The 22,903-nt window shown below is 32.6% G+C and overlaps 1 protein-coding gene across 1 annotated transcript in view; it reads right to left on the bottom strand.

Annotated features, from left to right (window-relative positions):
• Positions 1 to 22,903, bottom strand: part of LOC124537892 — a 414,407-nt gene that overhangs the window by 315,106 nt on the left and 76,398 nt on the right. The window contains exon 2 of the mRNA XM_047114852.1: positions 16,479 to 16,521. The gene's annotated coding sequence lies outside the window, so the exon portion shown is untranslated. The remainder of the gene's footprint in view (positions 1 to 16,478; positions 16,522 to 22,903) is intronic.

The following is a 22,903-nucleotide window of genomic DNA, read 5'->3' as shown; positions in this document are numbered from 1 at the left end:
AAATCAACTCATAGCAGAACGAGCATGAAATCTTAAAGTATGTAAAAGATTATGTGGGACAATGACTATAATTTATACTAATATAAGAAATGTGAAAGTAATTCTGTCTGTGTGTATGTCTGACGCTCTTTCACGACCAAACCACTTAACCGAATTTGATAAAAGTTGATATGATGCAAACTTGAAGTCTCAGAAAGGTCATTACTTTTTTGCCGAACAGATGACAACCAATACTCTAAAATGCAAGCGTAGCCGCAGGCATTTACTAGTGATAATATAATTTATAGGCTACGAGCGTGTAAGTCCTGCTAAACGGCCGCAGAAACCTTAATGTTTTGTATGATTTTCAATGCCATTTGATAGTTCCGGTTGGATCGCATTCAGGACGTATTCTCAATTAAGTTCCACCCGTACCATTATAAGGTTTCTGAGGCTGCAGTTATTCGCGTCAATAATCTTCCATTGAGGCTTACAGGATGTGTTGACTTTTTGAACCAGTTTTTGAAACTATAAGCATCGATTAAAATGACTTTAATCTCAATCGTAATTGGTTGATGATAAATGGTGACGCAATAGACAGCCAATGAGCGTTCAGTGTTCAATCAGATTAGTAAATCTGACTTTGATCAGCGCTTCAGAAATTGACGTAGTCTAGCTGAATAGACAATGTAAATCGCTTTCGCTTCGCTCCACCGCGCATGTAGGCTTAAACCTCAAAACATTAACGTCACCCTTAGTTGTGAAATAAACGCCTACCATCAAAGAATAGGGGTATGGGATGATTTACATACAAACACATTCGTAACGATATTCCTTTATAGCGTGACTTTTAGCAGTTTGTTTGTTATGAGCTATTTATACGTAAGTTCACTTTTCAGGGGGCGTATTCCCTTAGAGGCATTGTTTGTTCTTTGTTTAATTATTTATGTAATTATGGTTTTTTTTTAATGATACACCGGTGACCTCAATCTTGAGATTAGTTTTGGAGTCCTAATTAATATCATTAATAAGAAAGTGTGTTTGTTAGTGGTCTCTTAACTGTGAAACCGATATTTATGAAATTTCGTCATGGGCTCGTAACACGTGGATGGAGTAGCGTGCAGAGAAACTAGTAGTTAATTTAGTAGTAAATTGTGTCGGAAAATTATTATGTACATGACGTATAATTGACTACCACGGTATAAAAAAGAGATTTATTATGTAAAGTAAATGCATCGCCAGTTTTTCCCTTGAACTTGGCATGACGCACTTCCGCGTGTCTAGATAAGGTAACAGGTACGTACTTTTTTTTTAATTTATTTAAATAATTTTACATAAGCTTACAAACAATAATACACTCTATAAATCACCGGGATTTGTCCGGAGTGTTATTTGAGAATATAGTTCTAGTACAAAATCAAGTAAATACAAAATATTAACAATCATTCGACTTCAATAATTAAAAATATAGTGGGTAGTTCAAAGAAAAAGAAATAGGTAGAAAAACATATTACACAAAGCGAATTCTACTAAACTATTGTTAAAAACTTGTGCTATTACTTATATGCGTTTGCGTTTCTGAAATTAATGTAGGTCCCCACGTATATGTAAAAACAAACGTGTTTTTTTTTTCTTAATTTTCTGATTGGCTTCTTAATATTTCCTCTCCATTTCGGTGTCATCTTTTACAGCCAACAAGTTAATATAATCTAAAGATATATAATTCAAAGGACTGACTGACTGACAAAGTGATCTATCAACGCACAGCCCAAATCACTTGACGGATCTGGCTGAAATTTGGCATGCAGGTAGGTGTTATGAAATAAGCATCCGCTATGAAAGTATTTTGATCAATTCTATCAAGAGCTCATGAAAGTTGAACCACAAATGTGGTTTACAGAGAGGTTTGATTTTTTTTATGTGATAGCTGGCAAACGAGCAAGAGGCTCACCTGATGGAAAGTGACTAGCACTTCCCATGGATATCTGCAACACCAAGGGCTTGCTGGTGCGTTGCCGGCCTTTAGGGAAGTACCCTCTTTTCTTGAAGGTTCCCATATCTTATCGGTTCGGAAAATCGCCTGCGAGAGCTGGTTCCTCAAAGTGGTTTTCGGACAGAAAATGTCTTAGAAATCAACGTAATGTTTTAAATTATCCTGTTAAAATTATTTATATCCAATTTCCACGGATGCAAAGTGGCGGGAAACAGCTAGTTAAGGTAAAAGTATTTAGTACTTAATATACTCTGACCAATCCAATGCCCTGATAGTTATTGAATGGTACTGGCCACTGATTGATTGGTAACACACATCAAGTCTGCAGCGTCTGCGGTCTGCGCCCAAAGTTCAAATACAAATACCATGGCCCTATAATATATCCTAAACGAACAACTGCCATTAGTTAAATTGTTGAAATAAGAGCGAAGATGACCCAGTGGTCGAAAGGGGTGAGCTTGCTTAATTTGTGTCTATAATTCACCTCGTGCTAGAAAGAGAAAAACATCGTAAGTTGATTTTTTCGAATTATAATTAAATTTGATTTTTTTCTCGATAGGCTATGATAAAGCAGTTCTATTTCAGCGCGCGAGAGTTAACCAAATAAGCCTAAGACAGAGTTAATGCCTGAAGGCATATTCTGCCTGTCAACTTTGACGTCAAACAGAAAACCATGAAGGTGGTAATTCATAATTGACAATGTATAAAAATATACATACCTATATATAAAACTTCAAAAAAAGAACATACCCATACAGTGTATATAGTAACTGATGTCGATCTATACTTTCTATAATAAAACATGTATAAAATATGATAATTAGTTACTGCCCGCGAGTTCGCTTGCGTTTTAGGGGTTGGACATAGCCTTCCTTGAAGTTCAAGCTTGCTTCACACCAAATTTCATCAAATTCGGTCCATTGTTTTGGTCGTGAAAGAATGACAGACAGAGTTATTTTCATTATAGATATCATGAGAACTAGTGTCCTTCTGACAAAATGTGCTCACGTTGACAATAGTCATCTTTTACAAGTTTGTGACTCAAAAATATACATTGGTCACATCATATGTTCATTCTCACCCTTACGCTATACAATGAGAAGGAGTAAATGAGATAGCAAGAGGAGAAAGAGAGAAAGAAATTAATCAAATTGATTTACATGTGTACTCCAATTTTTTTTAATCCAGATTTTTTTTATTTGTGTCATAATTTTTACAAGAGTTGTATAAGAAATATATAGGTTTTATGACACGACTGCCGACAGTGTTATGTTTTTAGGGATCACGTATGTTTGTGAGTTTATTTATTCCACCATAACTTTTAAATGGCTGCACAAATTTGGATGTATGGAGCATTTTTAGAAGCTACATGACCCTGAATGACATTGGCTATACATTCATTCTATGACTACGGTTCTTTTTAATTTTTAATGTAAAAGATTGTTTTTTTTTTCTTTTTTACGTTTCCATTGGTAATATTTACATGTTGTTCATGTTAAGTAGTACATGTGAATAATATAAAACCTCTTTTATATGTCCTAAGTAATATTATAATTATATAGTTATTTTTTGTTGGATTATATTATGTTCTTTTTTTAAATAAGTAAATACACTTTGATAAGTTCTAGAGATTATGGGAATTAGCAAACAGTTATGTTCACACACACAAAGAAAAGAGTATTTCGTAATAGCTACGGAACTCTGCGCGGCACGCATTCAACAGAACTTTATGTAATCGGCTTGTAGCACGAACGCGACATTCCACGATGTATTATTTTATTTAAATATACCCACCACTTGGTGGTAGAGCTTTGTAAAGCCTTCTAGATAGGTACCATCTCAACAAATATTCCACCAACAACCAGCAATACTACGTATCTTGTATTCCAGTTAAACGTGAGTCAACGGATGTAACAATTTAGTACACTGATTCTTCTTTAGTTAAGTAAAATTTCATATGGCGCTAATGTATGTGAGAAGTGACCAGTTTTTACCAAATTACATTTGACCGTCAGCCTTCTGATGCAATTGAACCCGCTGTCATCGGTTAAGATGCACGCGTTCTAACCACTGGGCCATCTCAGCTCGAGCCTGTGGATGTTGTAAAATAAATAAAAAAACTATTTGAATTTTTTTATTTAAATTTAAATTTTGTTTACTTAAACGTCACCTTTGGGTATCAATCACATTTGAGAATGACTCAAAATAAGTTGCCTAAAGTCTCATACATACAATACATACAAATTCGAGGACTTTAATTTAGTTCAAAGCCACCAGTTTGAATTGTACGAGTATATTCTATACAATGAAATAAGAAGATACAATTAAATTTACGGAAATCGATGAATAGAAATTCAAGGCCTTCATACTATCCCACTAATATTATAAATGCGAAAATTTGTGATGGATGTATGTATGTTAGTTACACTTTCACAAAAAAATCGACTAAAAGAATTTGGATGAAATTTTACAGTAATATATTTTATGCATCAGAATAATTTATAACGATTTAATAAAATTTGGTTATAATATAACGATACTTACAACTAATAATTAAACTTATATAATATATTCCTAACAATTATTAGTAGATTACAGTATTATCTGTAATTTATTTTCATTTTTATTTTTTCCATCAATTACTTATTTTTAAAAAATATTTATAAATATGCAAAGGAGTTAATCAGCTTACATATTTACAGCTTAAACAGAAAGTCACCAGTCAGAGTCATAAATAAAAAACCCGCGCGAATTAACGCCAATCGTGCCAAAAAAAATTAATAGTCAATTAAAAAATAATTAAGCTATACTTAATTAATGTAAAACCCCTTACCGCTTGCCGTCTGTGTTTGTATAAGCCTATATTTATAGTCTGATGTGGTTTTAACTGGAACGCTTGCGGTTTCAACTAGTTTGTACCGGTTTACGACTGTTAAAAGATGTAATTCTGCACATGTCATCTTGCTACAGATTTCGTATATGTACCAATAGCAGAATCTATCTTTACTTTTGGTATTAAAAAAAAAACAGTTCACTGACCTCGGCTATGTATGTATCTCCTATACTAATAATATAAATGTGAAAGTAACTGTCTGTCTGTCCATCTGTCACTTCTAAACCAATTAACCGATTTTGATGTAATTTGGTATGAAGCAAGTTTGAACTCCGACGAAAGACATAGGCTACTGTTGCCATATTAAAAAAACAATGTTAACAAACATTTGTGTGCGAAAGTTACTATGCAATTAGTAAGTTTATGTTTGATTGCACACCTTGGCAATGAAACTATCTCCTGGCTATTTCTATTCATATACAATATGTACCTATTTAAGTTGTTTGACAAAAAAAGACCCGCTGAGTTTCTTTCGCATGTCCTTCTAAGGTCAGGGTGTTTCTTTTTCCGATCGGGTGGTAGTGTTTAATTTGACCATCAAAAAGAAAATGTAATGTTTCTACATTGAATTAAGTTATTTGAGTTTGAGTTTGCTATTTTTTGCCTAAAAAAAGCTTTTTGCCTGAGCAGAGATGGCCCAGTGGTTAGAACGCGTGCATCTTAACCGATGATTGCGGGTTCAAACATCGTGAGGAAACCTGCAGGTGTCTAATTTCATCGAAATCCGCCACATCTGCATTCCACTAACCCGCATTGGAACAGCTTGGTGGAATATGTTCTAAGCCCTCTTGTTAATTGAAGAGGAGGCCTTATCTCAGCAGTGAGAAATGTACGGGCTGTTACTTTACTTACTTTACTTTTTGCCAAACACATGACTACCAAACCCCTGAAACGAGAAGGAAGTACGAACGAGCGACAATTAGTAGATAATATACAATTCAATATGCTATTCACTTATTGTGTTATTTATTGATATAACACGCTGAAACATTACGGATCACGGCTAATTTAATAATAAAATAGTTTATTGCCATTTCGTACGATTAATTTTGTAATTGTTTTCACACTATACATTATTTAAATTATTTATTTAAGACTAAAATGAAAATTTAAATGGATATTTTCATTACCTTTGTCGTTTGGTAATATATTGGTGAACATAATTAGGTATATCTTTAAGGGTATTGTTTTCTTTATTACTGTGTTGACCGTGAGAATCTGTGCTGAGCAATTTTCTAGCTTACCCACCACGCCGCTCCAGTGCAGGGTAGAGTATGTAGGTGAGACAGTCATCCTCCATCAGTGGCGTAAATAGGGAGGTGCCACCGGTGCCCAGGCACGGGGCGTAGAGGCTCTCGGGTGTGCAAGAATAGACAGACTGGACAGGACTATTGTTATTTCGTTTTGCTCTTATTAAGATTCCGCTGAGCCTCAATACAAACGTACGTTCGTACGTACTCGATTCCAATACGAACGTACTTACATGCTAGTATCATTAAAAACATACATCGCGCTCATTTTTTTGGCAGCGCACGAGCGTATTTGTGTTTAGTGTTTATCGTTAATGGGCAACGCATTTGCAGTAGTGAACCTGCGTTTAAGTTTTAGTGAGTGTGACACTAAAATAGGCAAAGGGTCTGCTTAAATAGGGCGCATTTATAGAAGCTCGCACAGGGCGCAGTAAAGGCTATTTATGGCACTGTCCTCCATACACAAGTTACACGAGGTTTTTTTGATATGAATTAATTATATGCACAAATTCAATACGTGCTTGCCCGGGTTTGATCTCAGAATTGATTTCTATCTTCTTATCTTAGCCACGAATTGTATAGTTGAATATGTTTGTAAAGTACAGTGTCAAGTGTTGTTAAATGAAACGATTGTTGAAAAATATACCATTAAAAATAATAGAACATTTTTTAAAACACCGCTTAATTACATAATATTATTTTTATTTAATTTAATATATTTAACTATTATATTTTTACAGCCGTTATTTTTTTGCCTCATCTAAAATTTTTTACCGACATGTATGAAATCCTCTCTCTACCATTTTTAACTAAGTAAATATTTTTAGTTTTACTATATATATTGTGTTGTATTATATTTAATAAAATTTTATTATTCACGGTTTATTTTATGTAATTACATATCAAAAATTAATTAATATAGTAGTCAAAAATTATTATTCTATATAGAAGCGTCATACTTGCTTATTTTTAGTCAAAATTCTACCACCGGTTCGGAAATTAACACCTCGAACATGAAAAGAAACGGCAAAAAAAAGTATTTTTTTATATTTTTCATGTAACTGTTTTCATACACGAACTAAAAATATATTTTCTTTATTTGAAACACCTTGGAGGCGATCACCTTATTTCCAAAGTATGCAATCATCTAAAGTCATCAGTTCTGTAATATATCCTTGTCTAGTTATCCAAGTTGTACCTTCAAAGTCTATTCAGTTTCATAATAATCGGTTTAGTAGTTAAAACGTGAAAACTTCACAAACATACAAACTTCATTCACATTTATTAAATTGTTCTTCCTTTCGTCCCGCATATGTCTAATTACAACAAAGTTGAGTTGAATCTATATCTACATACCAAGTTTATACTTGCATTCAAGTTTCTTGGATAAAATACGTGGTACGAATCGTTTCGAATTATTGTCGTGTTAAACAGTACAATGCTGGCCAAGTATTAACTAGTACTTAATAAAATAAGCCAAAAAGTAATGTAATCAAAACACTTATTCACAGTAGATAAAAGTTTTAATCATTTGACGTATAGTTTTTCTATTTATAAGATCAAAAACTAAGATATCCTTCAGTCCTTTCCAACTAAAATACATGAAATATTTTCCCTTACATTTTTAACTAAAGCGTCTCACATGGCCTTTATACTTTGCTTGGCAATAACATTGCAGGCATGTAGGCTTACGTGACCATACCTTTAATAAATATCTTGCATCTTTGGTGACGTGGAAAGCGTATAATAATCCGTAGTATACACGAAAGCATTTCAAAATTTCTCGAACGTGGCGCAAAGTTTGGAACTCTAGCGCAGGAACGCCACAAGTATCCCCCGGCTTAAGACCTCGGAACATCATACTTATTTTCACTTAGTTACCGTCTCGGGTATTCAGTAAAATATTAACGCGGTGCCGCATTGCGGGAAAGCCTCAAGGACGGCGCACGTGATGCCTTTTTGAGAACGCTTAGGGCGGCCGCTCACTGCGCTGCGTAATAGTTACCTGTGCATAGTGTGCCTTGCATTTTATAGTAACATTGGTTAGGCACTTTATCTGTCCTACCTGATAATGGAATTAAAGACACTTTTCAATCGTAAGCTCAAGATCCTGTCTTGCTCCACAGATAAACAATATTAAAAAAACTCAAAATCAAGAAAAAGTTTTCCAATTATTCAGTCACTGAATATCACTTGATCTGTGCCTTTTAAGCACAAATAAAAGCCACAAAAAAACTTTATTTCACTAAGCAAGTTTAACGACGTTGGGTGAATAATTCTGTAACTATAACCAAACACCGTTTCATTATGAAGGCTATTAAAAAGTCGCATTTAAAATTGTTGTATATCATCGTCATTTAAAGGCTTATTTTTATACGCAGGATTTTGAATATGTTCTATTTCTTACTTTATACATGGTAAGTAAAGATGCATTTTAAGATGCAACGCACTTACCTATAAAATACCTATTTAGTCTGCTGGACAATACTAAACTAAAGACGGATAGGTTATAACACAGACGTCAGCGTTCATTGACATCTTGGATATATTCCAATTATAGTGTTTCAACGTATTATTTACCTAAAATGCTTTATAACATTTTATAGATTACTTAACACGATTTCCATTCAATATAAACTCTTATAACAGTAAAAAGTATCGTTACTATTTTTATTGATGTTAGAAAGTATACAAACAAATAAACTCTTTGCTGGTAGTTTTCTCAGCCATTGAAATGCTCTGCAAAGTGGCTCCTAAGAGTCAATAAATACAGCTAATAATCATCAGAAACCAACAGTATTATTTTATTCATTTATTTTTGAACAAACAGTTACAATAAAAATTCGAATGGTTTAAATAATACACAGGTATCAAACGAGTTTCTAAATAAAATAATTCATCATAAGAATTAAAATTAATTCAAAAGATAAGAAAAACATAATTGTACTCTTATTTTAACGATGACATCCATATTTGTTATTTTATCGTATCTAAATTATTAAAATATTCGTTATATATATTTTGCATTACCAATAATAATATATTTTTAACACTATTAGATTTGCATCTCAGTGAAAGAAAAAGACTTTTTTCCATACAGAATTAATATTACTCAAAATCAACTAAGTTATGAAGTTATTCTGTATAAATATTGGGTCTCTTACATGTCAACGTAGGCCATTGAATGAGTTAATGTAACAATGACCTGTTCTAAAAACCAAATGTTTTAAGCTTTTAAGCAATTTACTTGACCAATACTGCTTTATTTGATAACATATTAATAACAATTATAAACATATTTGATAACAACAGTCATTTACAAACATTTATACGATTGACTTACGTTAAATAATTGAAAATTATCAAAACAATTCAAGCAATTAAAACCTGCATAGGTTATTTATCATTGTAAATAATTTATATTTATATTTGGAATAATTTATGAAGTAATTAACGGACCTCGTTTAAATTTGTGTTATTAGTATTATATATTTTATAACGCTACTATTTTTGTGTTTGTATAAACTTAGGGTCAACGGTATAGTAACAGTAACAGCCTGTAAATTTCCCACTGCTGGGCTAAGGCCTCCTTTCCCACTAAGGAGAAGGTTTGGAACATATTCCACCACGCTGTTCCAATGCGGGTTGGTGGAATGCACATGTGGCAGAATTTCGATGAAATTAGACATATTCCTTTCCTCGCGATGTTCACATTTCCATCATTCCCTTATATAGCGGTGATTGCCTTGAACCCGCATTCATCGGTTAAGATGCACGCGTTCTAACCACTGAGCCATCTCAGCTCTCGGAACTTAGAGTCACTCACTCGCAAAAAATTGCCTGTAATGTAATAATCTAAGATTTGATTTTAAGACTGCGTTAAAGAACCGCCTCACTAACTGATGAGCATTCAGCTACAGTTCAGTTAATTTGTTTTACAGTATCGATTATTTTATCACTACAGTCTGCTCGTAGGTGCTCAGTTATGCTCACTTATGTTATGCTCGAATTGTTACAATACAGGTGAATACTCCTGACGAGGAACTGGCTTTTAGATCAAAGTTAATAGAAGAATACACATTGATTGCCTAACAACTTTAGCTAGATGTTACATTGTAGACAATTTTTTTGCTTGAAAAATATTTCAGTTAAATTTTAATCTTGAAATCTTATTCAATTCAGCATAATAGATCACCTTATAGCAGCGTTATAGGATAAGTCCCATGCATCGAGAGCTCATCTAAGTTGAGAGGGCGAAGACTTCACCACCAATTGATCGTCTAATTAGAGCAGGTAGGATCCAAAGCTTAGGTATTCCAAAGGAGGTATGGAAAACTTCAAGTCCGATTAAAAGGAATATACCTTCCTAAGCTTTCTTAGTATCAAACAGGAGTCTAAAAATTCTTGGCTTTACACTGCTATGCTAAGATACGCTAAGCGATTGGTCCTGTGCTGATCATATCAGTTTTGAAATTTTTGTGAGCACTCATTACTCTATTATTCCGTCTTCGTCGATGATAGTAGATATATGCTGGTTTCCTCACGATGTTTACATTTACCACCAAGCAAAATTATAAACACAAATTAAGCACATGAATATTCAGTGGTGCTTGCTTGGGTTTGAATCCGCAATCATCGGTTAAATGCAAGCTTTCTAACCACTGGACCATCTCGGGTCCACTACTCGTAAATAAAAATCGAAAATATATTTTACAGGAGTTCTTCAATATTATGTCCTAATGTAACCGGTAGGCGATGTAGATTCTATCAAGAAGACCCGCCTCTACACTTATGGTTATACCATGTAACTTTATACACCGACCGACATAACCTTTTAGATGTAATAAAGGGAACGTAAACCGCTTTATTTTCACCTTATCCTATTACGTTTAATAAAACGAGGTCACATCGAGTCATTGGTAAGAATCGTAAGTAGATTACACATGAAACCTCTTGACCAAGAAAATCTAAATCGAAATTCACTATCTATATATAATTCAATACACGAACAACGTAAGTCGGCTGGGCTTAAATTTACTAAAAGATATGTAACTACATTAAAATTAATTAATATAGCCAGTATCATTATCATTAATTATTTATTGATTATTTTCATCGAAAACGGCTTGTAAAAACCTACTTGTGAATAAAGTTTATTTTGAATTTGATATTGTATTTTGATTATTACGTAGTATACAACAAAGTCGCTTACCGCTATCTATGTATGCTTAGGTCTTTAAAACTGCGCAACGGATATGGATGCATTTTTTTTAAACAGATAAAGTGGTACAAGAGGAAGGTTTTGATATATAATACATGAACTATATAGTAAAGAAAATTTGATAATTTTAGAAGGTTCTAATCCTATAAGATATATCAAAGTAATGTATCTATTTGTATTGTCTTATTACACAGAGTTATGAATTTTGTATATATTAACATTCTGCAGTATATTTCGTACCAGTATTGCATCCGTGTGAAGCCGGCATTTAATATGTAAAAAGTAGTAGTAAGTAAAGTAACAGCCTGTAAATTTCCCACTGCTGGGCTAAGGCCTCCTCTTCCACTAAGGAGAGGGTTTGGAACATATTGCACCACGCTGTTCCAATGCGTGTTGGTGGAATGCACATGTGACAGAATTTCGATGAAATTAGACACATGCAGGTTTCCTCACGATGTTTTCCTTCACCACCGAGCACGAGATGAATTATAAATACAAATTAAGCACATATATATATATATATATATATATGTGCTTAATTTGTATTGCAAGCATCACTATATATATATATATATATAGTGATGCTTGCCTGGGTTTGAACCCGCAATCATCGGTTAAGATGCTTGCGAAATAAACACAAGGAAAATTAGGTTATAAGTTATACGTATTGTAATTAGCCTTATTTCTGTAATCTGATAACCTATATCAAACAAAATTACAATGGATATTATTTTCATTTCTAAACACTTAATGCTACACAGCTTTGTATGCAAATTTCAAAGACAGCCATTAATTTAAGTCATTTATCCTTTTATATAGTTTTGCAAGCAAAGTTTCGTTTCATAGTGACTTAACACGCAAGTTTCTGCTTTCTATCTCATATTTTTATAAACAGTATACTATTAAACATGCAATAAAAAGAGCTTTAGATCATCTTTATTTATTAGTCACTAGTTAGCGCGCGCGGCTTCCCTCACATTTTTGCTGGTTGTCACCACTAAATATTCATGTGCTTGATTTGTGGTTATAACGCATCTTGTGTCAAATTTCATAGAAATCCTGCCACATGTGTATTTCACTAAGCCGCATTCGAACGTGGTGGAATATGTTCCAAACCATATTTTCAAAGTATAACACCCTTTATTGCCTTTACCGGTGATATAGGTTCTGATTCGGTTTTTGCCCAGAAGATCGGAATTGCAATTCAACGGGGAAATGCTGCATACTTGCCACCATTCCACGCGGTCATGATTTATACTGTAACTATTTTTAATTCATAACTATAAATATTTAAGGACTTAATGTATGATAAATTATTATATGTAAAAGCAAGATTGATTTGCAAACTAACAAATAATACTGTATATGCGCGGCAGTGTGACGTCACATCTTATATGAGCTCATATAATCGACAGCCTAAAAGATTCATTTTGCTCCCCAGTGCCGCTCTTTCAGTAGCTAATCTACAAGACTATAATAACAGTTGTGTAGTTTTTATTATTTTTGTTTGATAAATACACAAAAAAACTATCAAAATGTAAGTGTATGTATACAAAACTTGATATACTTATTTAAAGTACTTGAAATGCTTTTAAATACTATACAATTCAACGCTCCAACCGAATAATGCGAGTATATCTAAGACTGAAGCCAGGAATTCCCTTGAAATTGGAGACAGCGTCGTGCGTGGGACTACAAGTAACAACTTTATTTTAAAACATGTTTCCGCCCGCGTATATAACAAAAATGGAACAATGCAACAAACTAATTTAACATCTCAGAATTCACTAAATAAAACAGTTTTAAATTATTAAAACAATCATTTCTAGACACGTGTTATTATTAAATTTGTGGTATCGCGCCTAACATATATTTATGGATACGCTGGAATATCTTATAAACAAGAAATATACAGGTTTTCTTTTAATGCCAAAAAGGATAAAAAATATTCGCCGTTGATTGGTTGTCTTCTTTTTAATCAATTCACGTATTTATGCCGCTAATCATAAAGCCTCTAATCAAATTGATTCGTACGAATAAAAAACGTATTAGCAGAGACATATTTACCCTAACATGGGCGTCGCGTAATTAACTGTTACGACATTTTTCGTTTGGAATTTTGCTACGATTTCAGTTAATTTATATTATTTAATGTTAGAATATCAAAGGAAAAGAGCTTATGTGACGTAATATTCTCTTTTATGATAGAATACCTACTAGTAAATTGTTCAAATCAAAGCGTAATTAAGTGTATTTGTCAAAGTCGACATCTTTATTCGGAAGTGTTGTCGTATCTTATTGATTCGTGAACAAGTTGAATATATTTATAATAAAAATATATAATATAGATTAAATTAAAATATTACGTTAGTATTCATTTTTATTTTTTTATTTTACGTACATACTTTTCATAATTTATTAACATAAGAATTAACAACATTAAATGCTTAAATATATTTATATACAAATATGAACTAAAACTAGTTACTGTATAAATCTTGACCGCGTGGAATGGTGGCGAGAATGCTAGCAGCATTTCCCCGTTGAATCGCAATTCCGATCCTCTGGGCAAAAAACGAACCAGCCCTCCTGTCACCAGTGGAGGCAATGAGGCGAGGTGTTATACTTTTGATGAAGCTTTTTGCACCATTACTCCAAGGGCCAAGCGTTTCGACAGCAAATGAATATTTTTAATCAGTATCCAAAAAATAAAGCTACATATCTGTAGCTTAAACTCAAACTCATATTGCTTTATTCGATATAGAAGTATTAGACTTTCTTATTGATGGTCAATTGCAACAGTACCACCGGTTCGGAAAAACACCCTGACCTGAGAGGAACCGGCGAAAGAAACTCAGCGGGATTTTTTGTCTCATATATTATATAAACAATTTAGGTGAAATGAAATAGCCAGAAGGCGATCGTTTCATTTCCAAAGTGTGCTATCGATCATCGGTAAAAATCGGACTTTTATACAACGATTTCAACCCCAATTTTACCCGGTTACACATAGAATTCCTTTTATAGTCGGTGTTTACTAAATGATACGATCCTGCTCACCAATTTCATGGCTCTAACTTTATAGTTTAAGCTCGGCAATTAATGGATAAGTCAGTCAAGACATGTTATTTTATACTTCAAATAGGTAACACTAAAATATTAATCATTTATAGCGAAATTATATAATAATTTATAGCCGGGAAAATATATTTTACAACTTGCGGGTATCTTATTATATTTAAGGTATTTTATTATGATATTCCTTATTCTCTTAACTATTCAAATTTCGAACGAAAAAACCGAATGCTATAAAAAAGGGAGGAGGATTCAATAAAAAAAGAAGTGTTAGATCAGAATAAAAAATTTTATTCGGAGGATGATAGCATCCTGATTCGTCCGCATGTTAAAATGTTAATATTAAACCTCAAAATTACAAATATTTTTATTATTAGTTACTAGCGACCCTCCCCGGCATCGCACGGGTGCAATACAGATACTAAATATACTGCAGAATTTGTTAATTTACTAAATAACATTAAAAACTTCTAAAATTATCAATTTTTTTACCACATTGTCCGTGTATTTTATACAAAAACCTTCCTCTAGAAGCACTCTATCTATTAAAAAAAACCGCATCAAAATCCATTGCTTCCTTTTAATGATGTAAGCATTCATAGGAATATAGGAACAGAAAAAGCGACTATGTTTTATACTATGTAGAGACTACTTATGCGACACCCCATTATAACTTTTGGAAACGACAATAAACTTTGATCAAGATCAAACTTGTGACTTTTTACATAGCTACGCATACCTCATACCATTGCGCTATCAACGCTTTCCTTCTAAATTTCCTAAAACATATACAATATGCAAATTATACAATTATCTGGTTAAAATATTAAATTTCTTACGTTCTAGAATCTGACACTAGATAATATAATCTCTTTAATAATACTTTAAAATACTGCAAACTGTAAAATAAGTAAAGGATTACAATTAACGACGTAATAATTTTGTAAATTTATTCGCGTTTAGAGAATACGAAATTAAATTGTTAAATAAGATGTGTTGGGACTTCTAATTAATTTAAATTATTCACTAAGTTTTTAAGTACACACTTGAGACCTTTGTGCAAGTGGGTAGGTTCTACCCACTCGTTATATATTCCACCGTCAAATAGTAATGCTTAGTATTGCTTCAGTGAGCCAGTGCTACTTCCGGCACAGGGTAATGGCGCCTCGGTGATGTGAGAAATCGTTATTATTTCTTACAGCGTCGTCTATAGGCAATGATAATTATCATCAGTTGGCCCATTTCCCCTCCTAACTATTGCATTAAAAAATCGCTATAGATTTCAAAACGTAGCTAAAATAAGAAGGCTTCCTCCTTATAATAATAGCTTCCCAGAACCTGACTGTTTGGATTCGCCTAAAACAAATTCCACTTAATTTTCTTCAATAAAAAGAAAATCTGTTAGAGTCTGGTGTTAGCAATGGCAGTTATAATACCGTACCTTTGAAAGGACGTAAAGTTCATGGTTTTGCACTTTGTTCCTGTCCGGTCGGATTGTTGTGCGAACGAATCATTAGGACATTTATTTGCACATATACTATTTGTATTTGCAGACATACTTTATGTATTTGCAGACATACTATCACATGGTTTTCGATTCGTTTTTGAGATATTTTTTTTACATACAAGATGAAAAATGTAAATGTTCATGTTCAGCTTACTCGTATAACATTAGCTTGTTTCTAAATATAAGCGTACCTATATAGGTACGCTTACATATATATGTACGTGGGTATTATATAAAGTAGATCCTATCCCAAATAGTATCATAAATACAAAGTTGACCTATATGACAAAAGTAGAATGTAACGAACGCAGAATGTAACGCCGGAAATTTTGAAAATATTAATATTCTAAAACACCAAATTCAAAGTTGTATCATTTTGTCTCGTGTTGTGTAACTAATATATAAAATATAAATTTTCTTACACTTAATATTAATAGCTGAAAATGACAATTGAAATGATTATAGTAATGTATACATAATTTTATGTAGGTATGTTAAATTTTAACTATATTCAGTTTGAACAACTGTGGATAAATCTGTAAATAAATTAAAATACATACCGGTATCACGACGTCACTGGTGAAATGAAGCTCCTACAGATACCTGAAAAGAAATTAAAAACTATTAATAGAGCTAAAATAAATGTCAATCATAAAATTCAATTAATATTTAATATTTAAATTTCGAATTATTCAAGAAAAGAACATTATAAAAAACAGCTGAGCTCATGAATGAATGGTATATAAAGTAAAGATAATAAAATGAAGACATGATGACAACATTAATAAGTCGCATAAAGAAAATAAGGTGGAATGTACCATTAATTAGGCTCACCTTCCCAACAAATAAATAATACGAACAAATTGAAAAGCCACTTTCATCAAAACCATCAACTCAATTTTGGTTAATTAGTAAGAGGTTGGGAAATTGTTGAAGAAAACGACTACCGCAGAAATTCTTCACTGTAACCTAAAAATGTCGAATAATGAATGAATGAATGATATGACTGAATAACAAAAACAATCCTTCATAGAAGATCAATGACACACCAAATCGGGATTAATGCGGCCTGCGTTAATAGGCTATTTGACTGGTTTTTAAAATCCAATTTATATTATTTACTTAGTAGTAAAGCAAGGTTTACAACAAAGTGACTTCATCATAAGCCCGGCCAGTCAGAAGCGTTTTGTGTCACGTAACAAACATTTGAAAAAATGCATTTTTATTTATCGAATTTTGAATAAATTAAGTATTAGTTTCAAGTTTCGTTAGTAAATAACAACTTTTAAACTCTTAATATACACTGATTACAATAATCCACAATTTATTTTTCGCTTTGTCAAATAGCCTATTCCAAAATTAAATAAACTATTTGAAAATGTAGTTATTAATATTAATACTTTCATGCAGGTCTATAGACCCGATTGTAACCTATTCACAATTATTAATCTAAAAAATAATGTTTTTTTAATCAACAACATACATAATATATCCGCATTATTACGATATTAAATCAATGAAACTAAATTATATGACAGTTCAACGAACGGCCATATTTGACGTAACGGGTGCGTTCCATTAGTGTGGTCCAAATTTATACTTAAAAATGAATTACAAATCAACATTACTTTTGATGATGATGATGACAAAAAATGTAGAGAATCAACTGGATTTCTTTAGTTTTATTTATTTTATCCAAACGAAGCCGAGTTTTCATCTAGATAATGATAATAATGCTGTCTAAAAATAAAAATCCAAACCATATAAAAGATAAATAAAAAAATATGTCAGTATAGCTTAAGCTGATATGCATATATTATTACTACACAAGATGTACGTCAGTTACGAAGTTAAACGTCTTGCTTTTCGCTCCTTACGCCTGAGTACTTGGATATCTCTCTGCATTTATATTTCCGGAAAATTATAATTTGAGTATCTTCAAGATATTCTCGGCAAGTCTATTAAAATAAAAAACCGAGGAGGATCCACTGGGTCATATAACTTAGCAGCTTAACTTATAGACTCAGACCCAAGGGAATCTGCGACTTTTATATCATGCTTATCAACTTGTGATTTTCATTTATATATTTTTACTTCACAAATTTAATCAAAATATTCTTTATTCTAATAGGCTCAAAAGATAATAATTATGTAATACATATAATACTATATATTGAATTAAATCTAATGCTAGCAATAAAATATATTTTATCGAGAAAAACCGGCAAGAAACAAAATACGTACTGACATAAACTCTGTTTCTAAACTCTGCTTATGTTTGACACTGTTGTATTTAAAACAATAAACCATCAATAAGCACTAACTCCATATTTTAAACAAATGCCTTATATACATTTCTGTGAACAAAACATATGCGCGATTCAGAAACGTGTATTTTTATAAGTAATATACCAAATGCTAAAATGCATCCTCATGATACCTTGTGCTGATCACGTAATGACATCTTTAGTAATATTCGTCACACTATCGAGGGAATTTCTCTGATCGATATCATCAACCTACGACGATGTTTTTCTTTCCTCTCATAAATACTATACACTAGCAACCCGACCTGACTACGGACGACTTCTATCTATACATATAATACAATTGGAGTGCCTGTTTGTAATATTAAAATAACCGCGTTTTACTAAATGCATATTTATCTATTCAAGAGTCGAGATGGCCCTGTGGTTAGAACGCGTGCATCTTAACCGATGATTGCGGGTTCAAACCCAGGCAAGTACCGCTGATTCATGTGCTTAATTTGTCTTATAATTCATCTCGTGCTCAGCGGTGAAGGAAAACATCGTGAGGAAACCTGCATGTGACAAGTTTCATAGAAATTCTGCCACATGTCCATTCCACCAATCCGCATTGGAACAGCGTGGTGGAATATGGCCCAAACCTTCTCCTCAAAGGGAGAGGAGGCCTTTAGCCCTTCGTATTGTTGTATAACTATTCAAGGTCAAACACAAATTTTGTCTGTCCGTTTGTTTGGTCTGGCTAATCTCTGGAACTGGACTTTCAATGACAGATAGTAGATGGAATAAGGAGTAAATTATGCTACAATATTAACGTGTTTGTTAAATTCAAGCTGCGTTTGCTAATTTCCCGTTTCGTAGCAAAAGATTTTTAATAGCATGTAACTTGAAATCAGTGATTTTAGTGTGAAGTGTATGTGACAACTTTAATCTATACCAAATGCAAAAAGTATCTAACATATTTATCTGAATAAGTATCAATAACATTAATTTAGACAGAGGTAGAATTGGTGTTATAATTTTAAGAGACAGATATTAAACCCAAACAGCAGTACTTAGTATTGTTGTGGTCCAGTTTGAAGAGTGAATGAGCCAGTGGCACACAGTTTCTAAAGTTTCCTCAAGTTGGCACATTGAGGATGTATGAAATGCTTAATATTTCTTTCAACACCATCCATGGACCATGACCATTTATCGTCATCTGCCCCATTTACCCCTCCACCTACCTCTACATCTACAAACAAAAACATCCTTACCAGTTCAATAGAACCCTAACCATCATTTGACCACCTACATACTTTATAAGGCAAATGTATTCCTTATTTACGAGTAACCGTTCTGAAACTGTAATGTTCAAAAGTTGAACTTTAAAAACAGTTCAGTAAAGAAACATTGATATTATTTCAACACTATTCTAGAAAAATCTTCATATCTTCGCTCAATAGATCTTCGAATCGAACGAGAATGTAGTTCGAGAAAATATTTTTCCAGGAAATTCTATTTCTCGAGGCCATACGTATTCAGCCTTTGACGATCGTTTTGCTTTGGAATAAGGTTGAATATCGCGTAATTTATGCAAAGTTTCCTTGGCATTACGCCAGGATGCTTTGGCGTATTTGGACAAACATCTACATGTAAACTCAGCCTTACCTTAATGTCAATCTGACTCTTACGTTTGGACGGATGTATGGAATTGTGCAACATTTATGACGTATACGCGAAATATATTTATATAATATAAAGCATATATAGGTATGCAACTAAGTAAATAACAGTGTCATTGAAAGATTGAAGCTAATTCAACCACGTGGCTTAATTTGACTCGAATGTATACTATACATCAGTCCAAACTTTATTGTTTCGTAGTCCGTTTGCGTCATTTCTGCAGTGTGTGATGGTGTACGTGTAATGATGCGCACACTAATGTAATACTACCGATAGCATAAAAATACTCAAGATCATCATCATCACCATATAATATATAGTAAAACGTTTCCCGAAACACGCTACATCTACTGCTATTAGTTTTATATGAGTTTTTTTTTTTTAATCTATTTAGTGACACATACGAATAAAAAGTGTTGACATTTATGAATAAAAATTAAATTAAATATCACTCTATGTATGCGTTGATGATTTACTTCGCTGCAGAAATATGACGAATTATAAACACAAGCATATGAAAAATCAGGAGAAAGTTGAGGAAATTCAATTGATCGAAAGTGTATTCGGTGTACTTTTTACTTTCCTACAAATCTACATTCAGCACCGGTGCTAATTTATTTAAATTGATCCTTCTATAACCTCTTTCTTTTGACTTTGAGTATGTTAATTAATATTTTGAAAATTGTAATCTTTGACAAACAATCTACGGTCTCATATTTATAAGTATGAATCGTTGTTAATATTTTCCCCATATTTTGTTTCAACTCGATACGACTTACAAACGGCTACCCTTCTGTTCCAAAACAAATACAGTTCATTCAAGTACATCTTTAGAATTGTATTTGTAACCAAAACATAATAATTGAAATCGGTTTCTTAAAGAGAACTTTCCGCGTCTTATTTACTCGGCGTAATAAGATTTCTTTTATTTGTTCTTCACTGAACGACTTTTAATAATTATGTTTGCGGAACAGCAATATTTGTGTGAACACCGAAATTGCTAACATTAACTCTCATTTTAATTTCAGTATGATTATCTGAAAGCAGCAGCTTTAAAAATATTATAATATTCTAATCTAAGCGCTTGTTTTGCTTAATTTCTTAAATTGTTTGTTGTTAGAAGCTGGAAAATTAAAAAAAGTAATTTGTAATTATAATTAGTAGGTACTAGCGACCCGCTCGCCGGAAGGAAAACATGAGGTGAGGTGAGATAAGAAACCCTGCACATGTCTAATTTCAACGAAACTGCTACATCTGCTTCCACCAACCCGCATTGGAAGAGTGTCGTAGAATATGCTGCTAACCTTAAAGAGTGAGTAGGCCTTAGCCCAGCAGTGGGAATTTAGGCTGTTACTATTTTGAACCTACTCACGTCATTATCAAATCTATATAAAAGAGTGACAGTTAATATTTTAATTTCTTTAAAAAAAAATTCTTAAAGTTTTATCGAATCTCGAATTTTATATTTCTGTTAAATTAAAACAATGTTATATTTTAAAATGCACGTAGAAAGCACAATGTACTCAAACTAGCTGACAATGTTAGTATGTTCATCTATAACCGTGTAGCTCCTAAAATAGTAAATTAGCTGCATGCTCCCAAATATAACGCATTACGCTCAAAACTCTGTATCCAATGCCTGGCACAGATTTATACTAACACTATGCTAATCTGGACCTATTTATCCTAACTAAAATACAATTAAAATACATATATTTTCATCGCTAAAAATATATAAAACTTTACATAAAAATATCTTTGAATTGTTGAATGCTTTTAAAATAAATAAAAATTTTAACAAAAACAAAAAAGGACTTCAAACAAAACTTAATTTTAAAACAAATTAATATGCACTAAAAAGTAATAAAAATTATTGCTTTTTCAACATATTTTTTAGAGTCCTCCTAAGTAAAATGAAATGAAAAATATTAGACAACTTAAAAGTCGATTTACAATTATATTTTTTATTCTATTGTAGTTATAATTATTGTTATATTTGGAGTCGGTGTCAGCCACGGGCACGCGCCTCAAAAATCAAAAGAAAGAAGTTATACGAGTCCCTTGATTGACCCAGTATATTATCGTATAAAAGGTAATTTGTAAAAACATATTTCTTAAAGCATAGTTACTCGTATTGTTTTTTGATAGATATATTGTAGGTTTGGCTGACACCGGTCGTAACCATTTCTCTCCACTCATATGTTTTAAGCGAATGTCAAAACATGACATATCGTGTCACATATGCAAATACCCTAAAGTCGGATGTGTCAAGCCTGTTTCGGTAAACGCCAATGATATTTATAAAAACGTCCATTAAAAAACTCACTCTGCGTGGATTTGAATAAAACTTCGAGATTCGTTTTTTATGAATTAAATATAAAAACAAAGGCGAGATTGCCCAGTGGTTAGATCGCGTGCATCTTAATCGATGATTGCGGGTTAAAACCCAGGTAAGCACCACTGAATATACATGTGCTTTATTTGTGTTTATAATTCATCTCGTTCTCGGCGGTGAAGGAAAACATCGCGAGGAAACCTGCATGTGACAAATTTCCTAGAAATTCTTCGACATGTGTATACCACCAACGCGCATTGGAATAGCGTAGTGGAATATGTTCCAAAACTTACTCCTCAAAGGAAGAGGATGTCTTAGCCCAGCAATAGGAAATTTACAGGCTGTTGTATAATACAAAATATAGACCAGCAGGGTTGTTAAGGTTTTTGAGGATAAGACTTAGTAACTTATTCGACGCGTCTAAAATTTTGGTTTATTGGAAACAGACGTTGCACATTTTTCTTTGATGTTCTTCTTGATCAATGAGCTCGGATTGAATTTAAAACACGAATTAAACACATAGTATACTAGTGCTTAACCACTGAGTCATCTATTTGTTCGGAATTTCACAATACCTTTATAAATAGCATAAAATACTTCTGTTATAAGCATTTAATGGCATAAAATGAATCATATGAATAGCTTTACAAATCTAAAGTCCACTTACATTAAGATAATATTAGCTATATAAAAATATTACTTCAAAAACCTTTTGAAAAAC

The sequence above is a fragment of the Vanessa cardui genome, chromosome 19, assembly GCF_905220365.1.
Source record: "Vanessa cardui chromosome 19, ilVanCard2.1, whole genome shotgun sequence".
In the NCBI taxonomy this organism is placed as follows: Eukaryota; Metazoa; Arthropoda; class Insecta; order Lepidoptera; family Nymphalidae; genus Vanessa; species Vanessa cardui.
The sequence above is the reverse complement of the archived record's forward strand: the minus strand, read 5'-3'. Positions and strand labels throughout refer to the sequence as shown.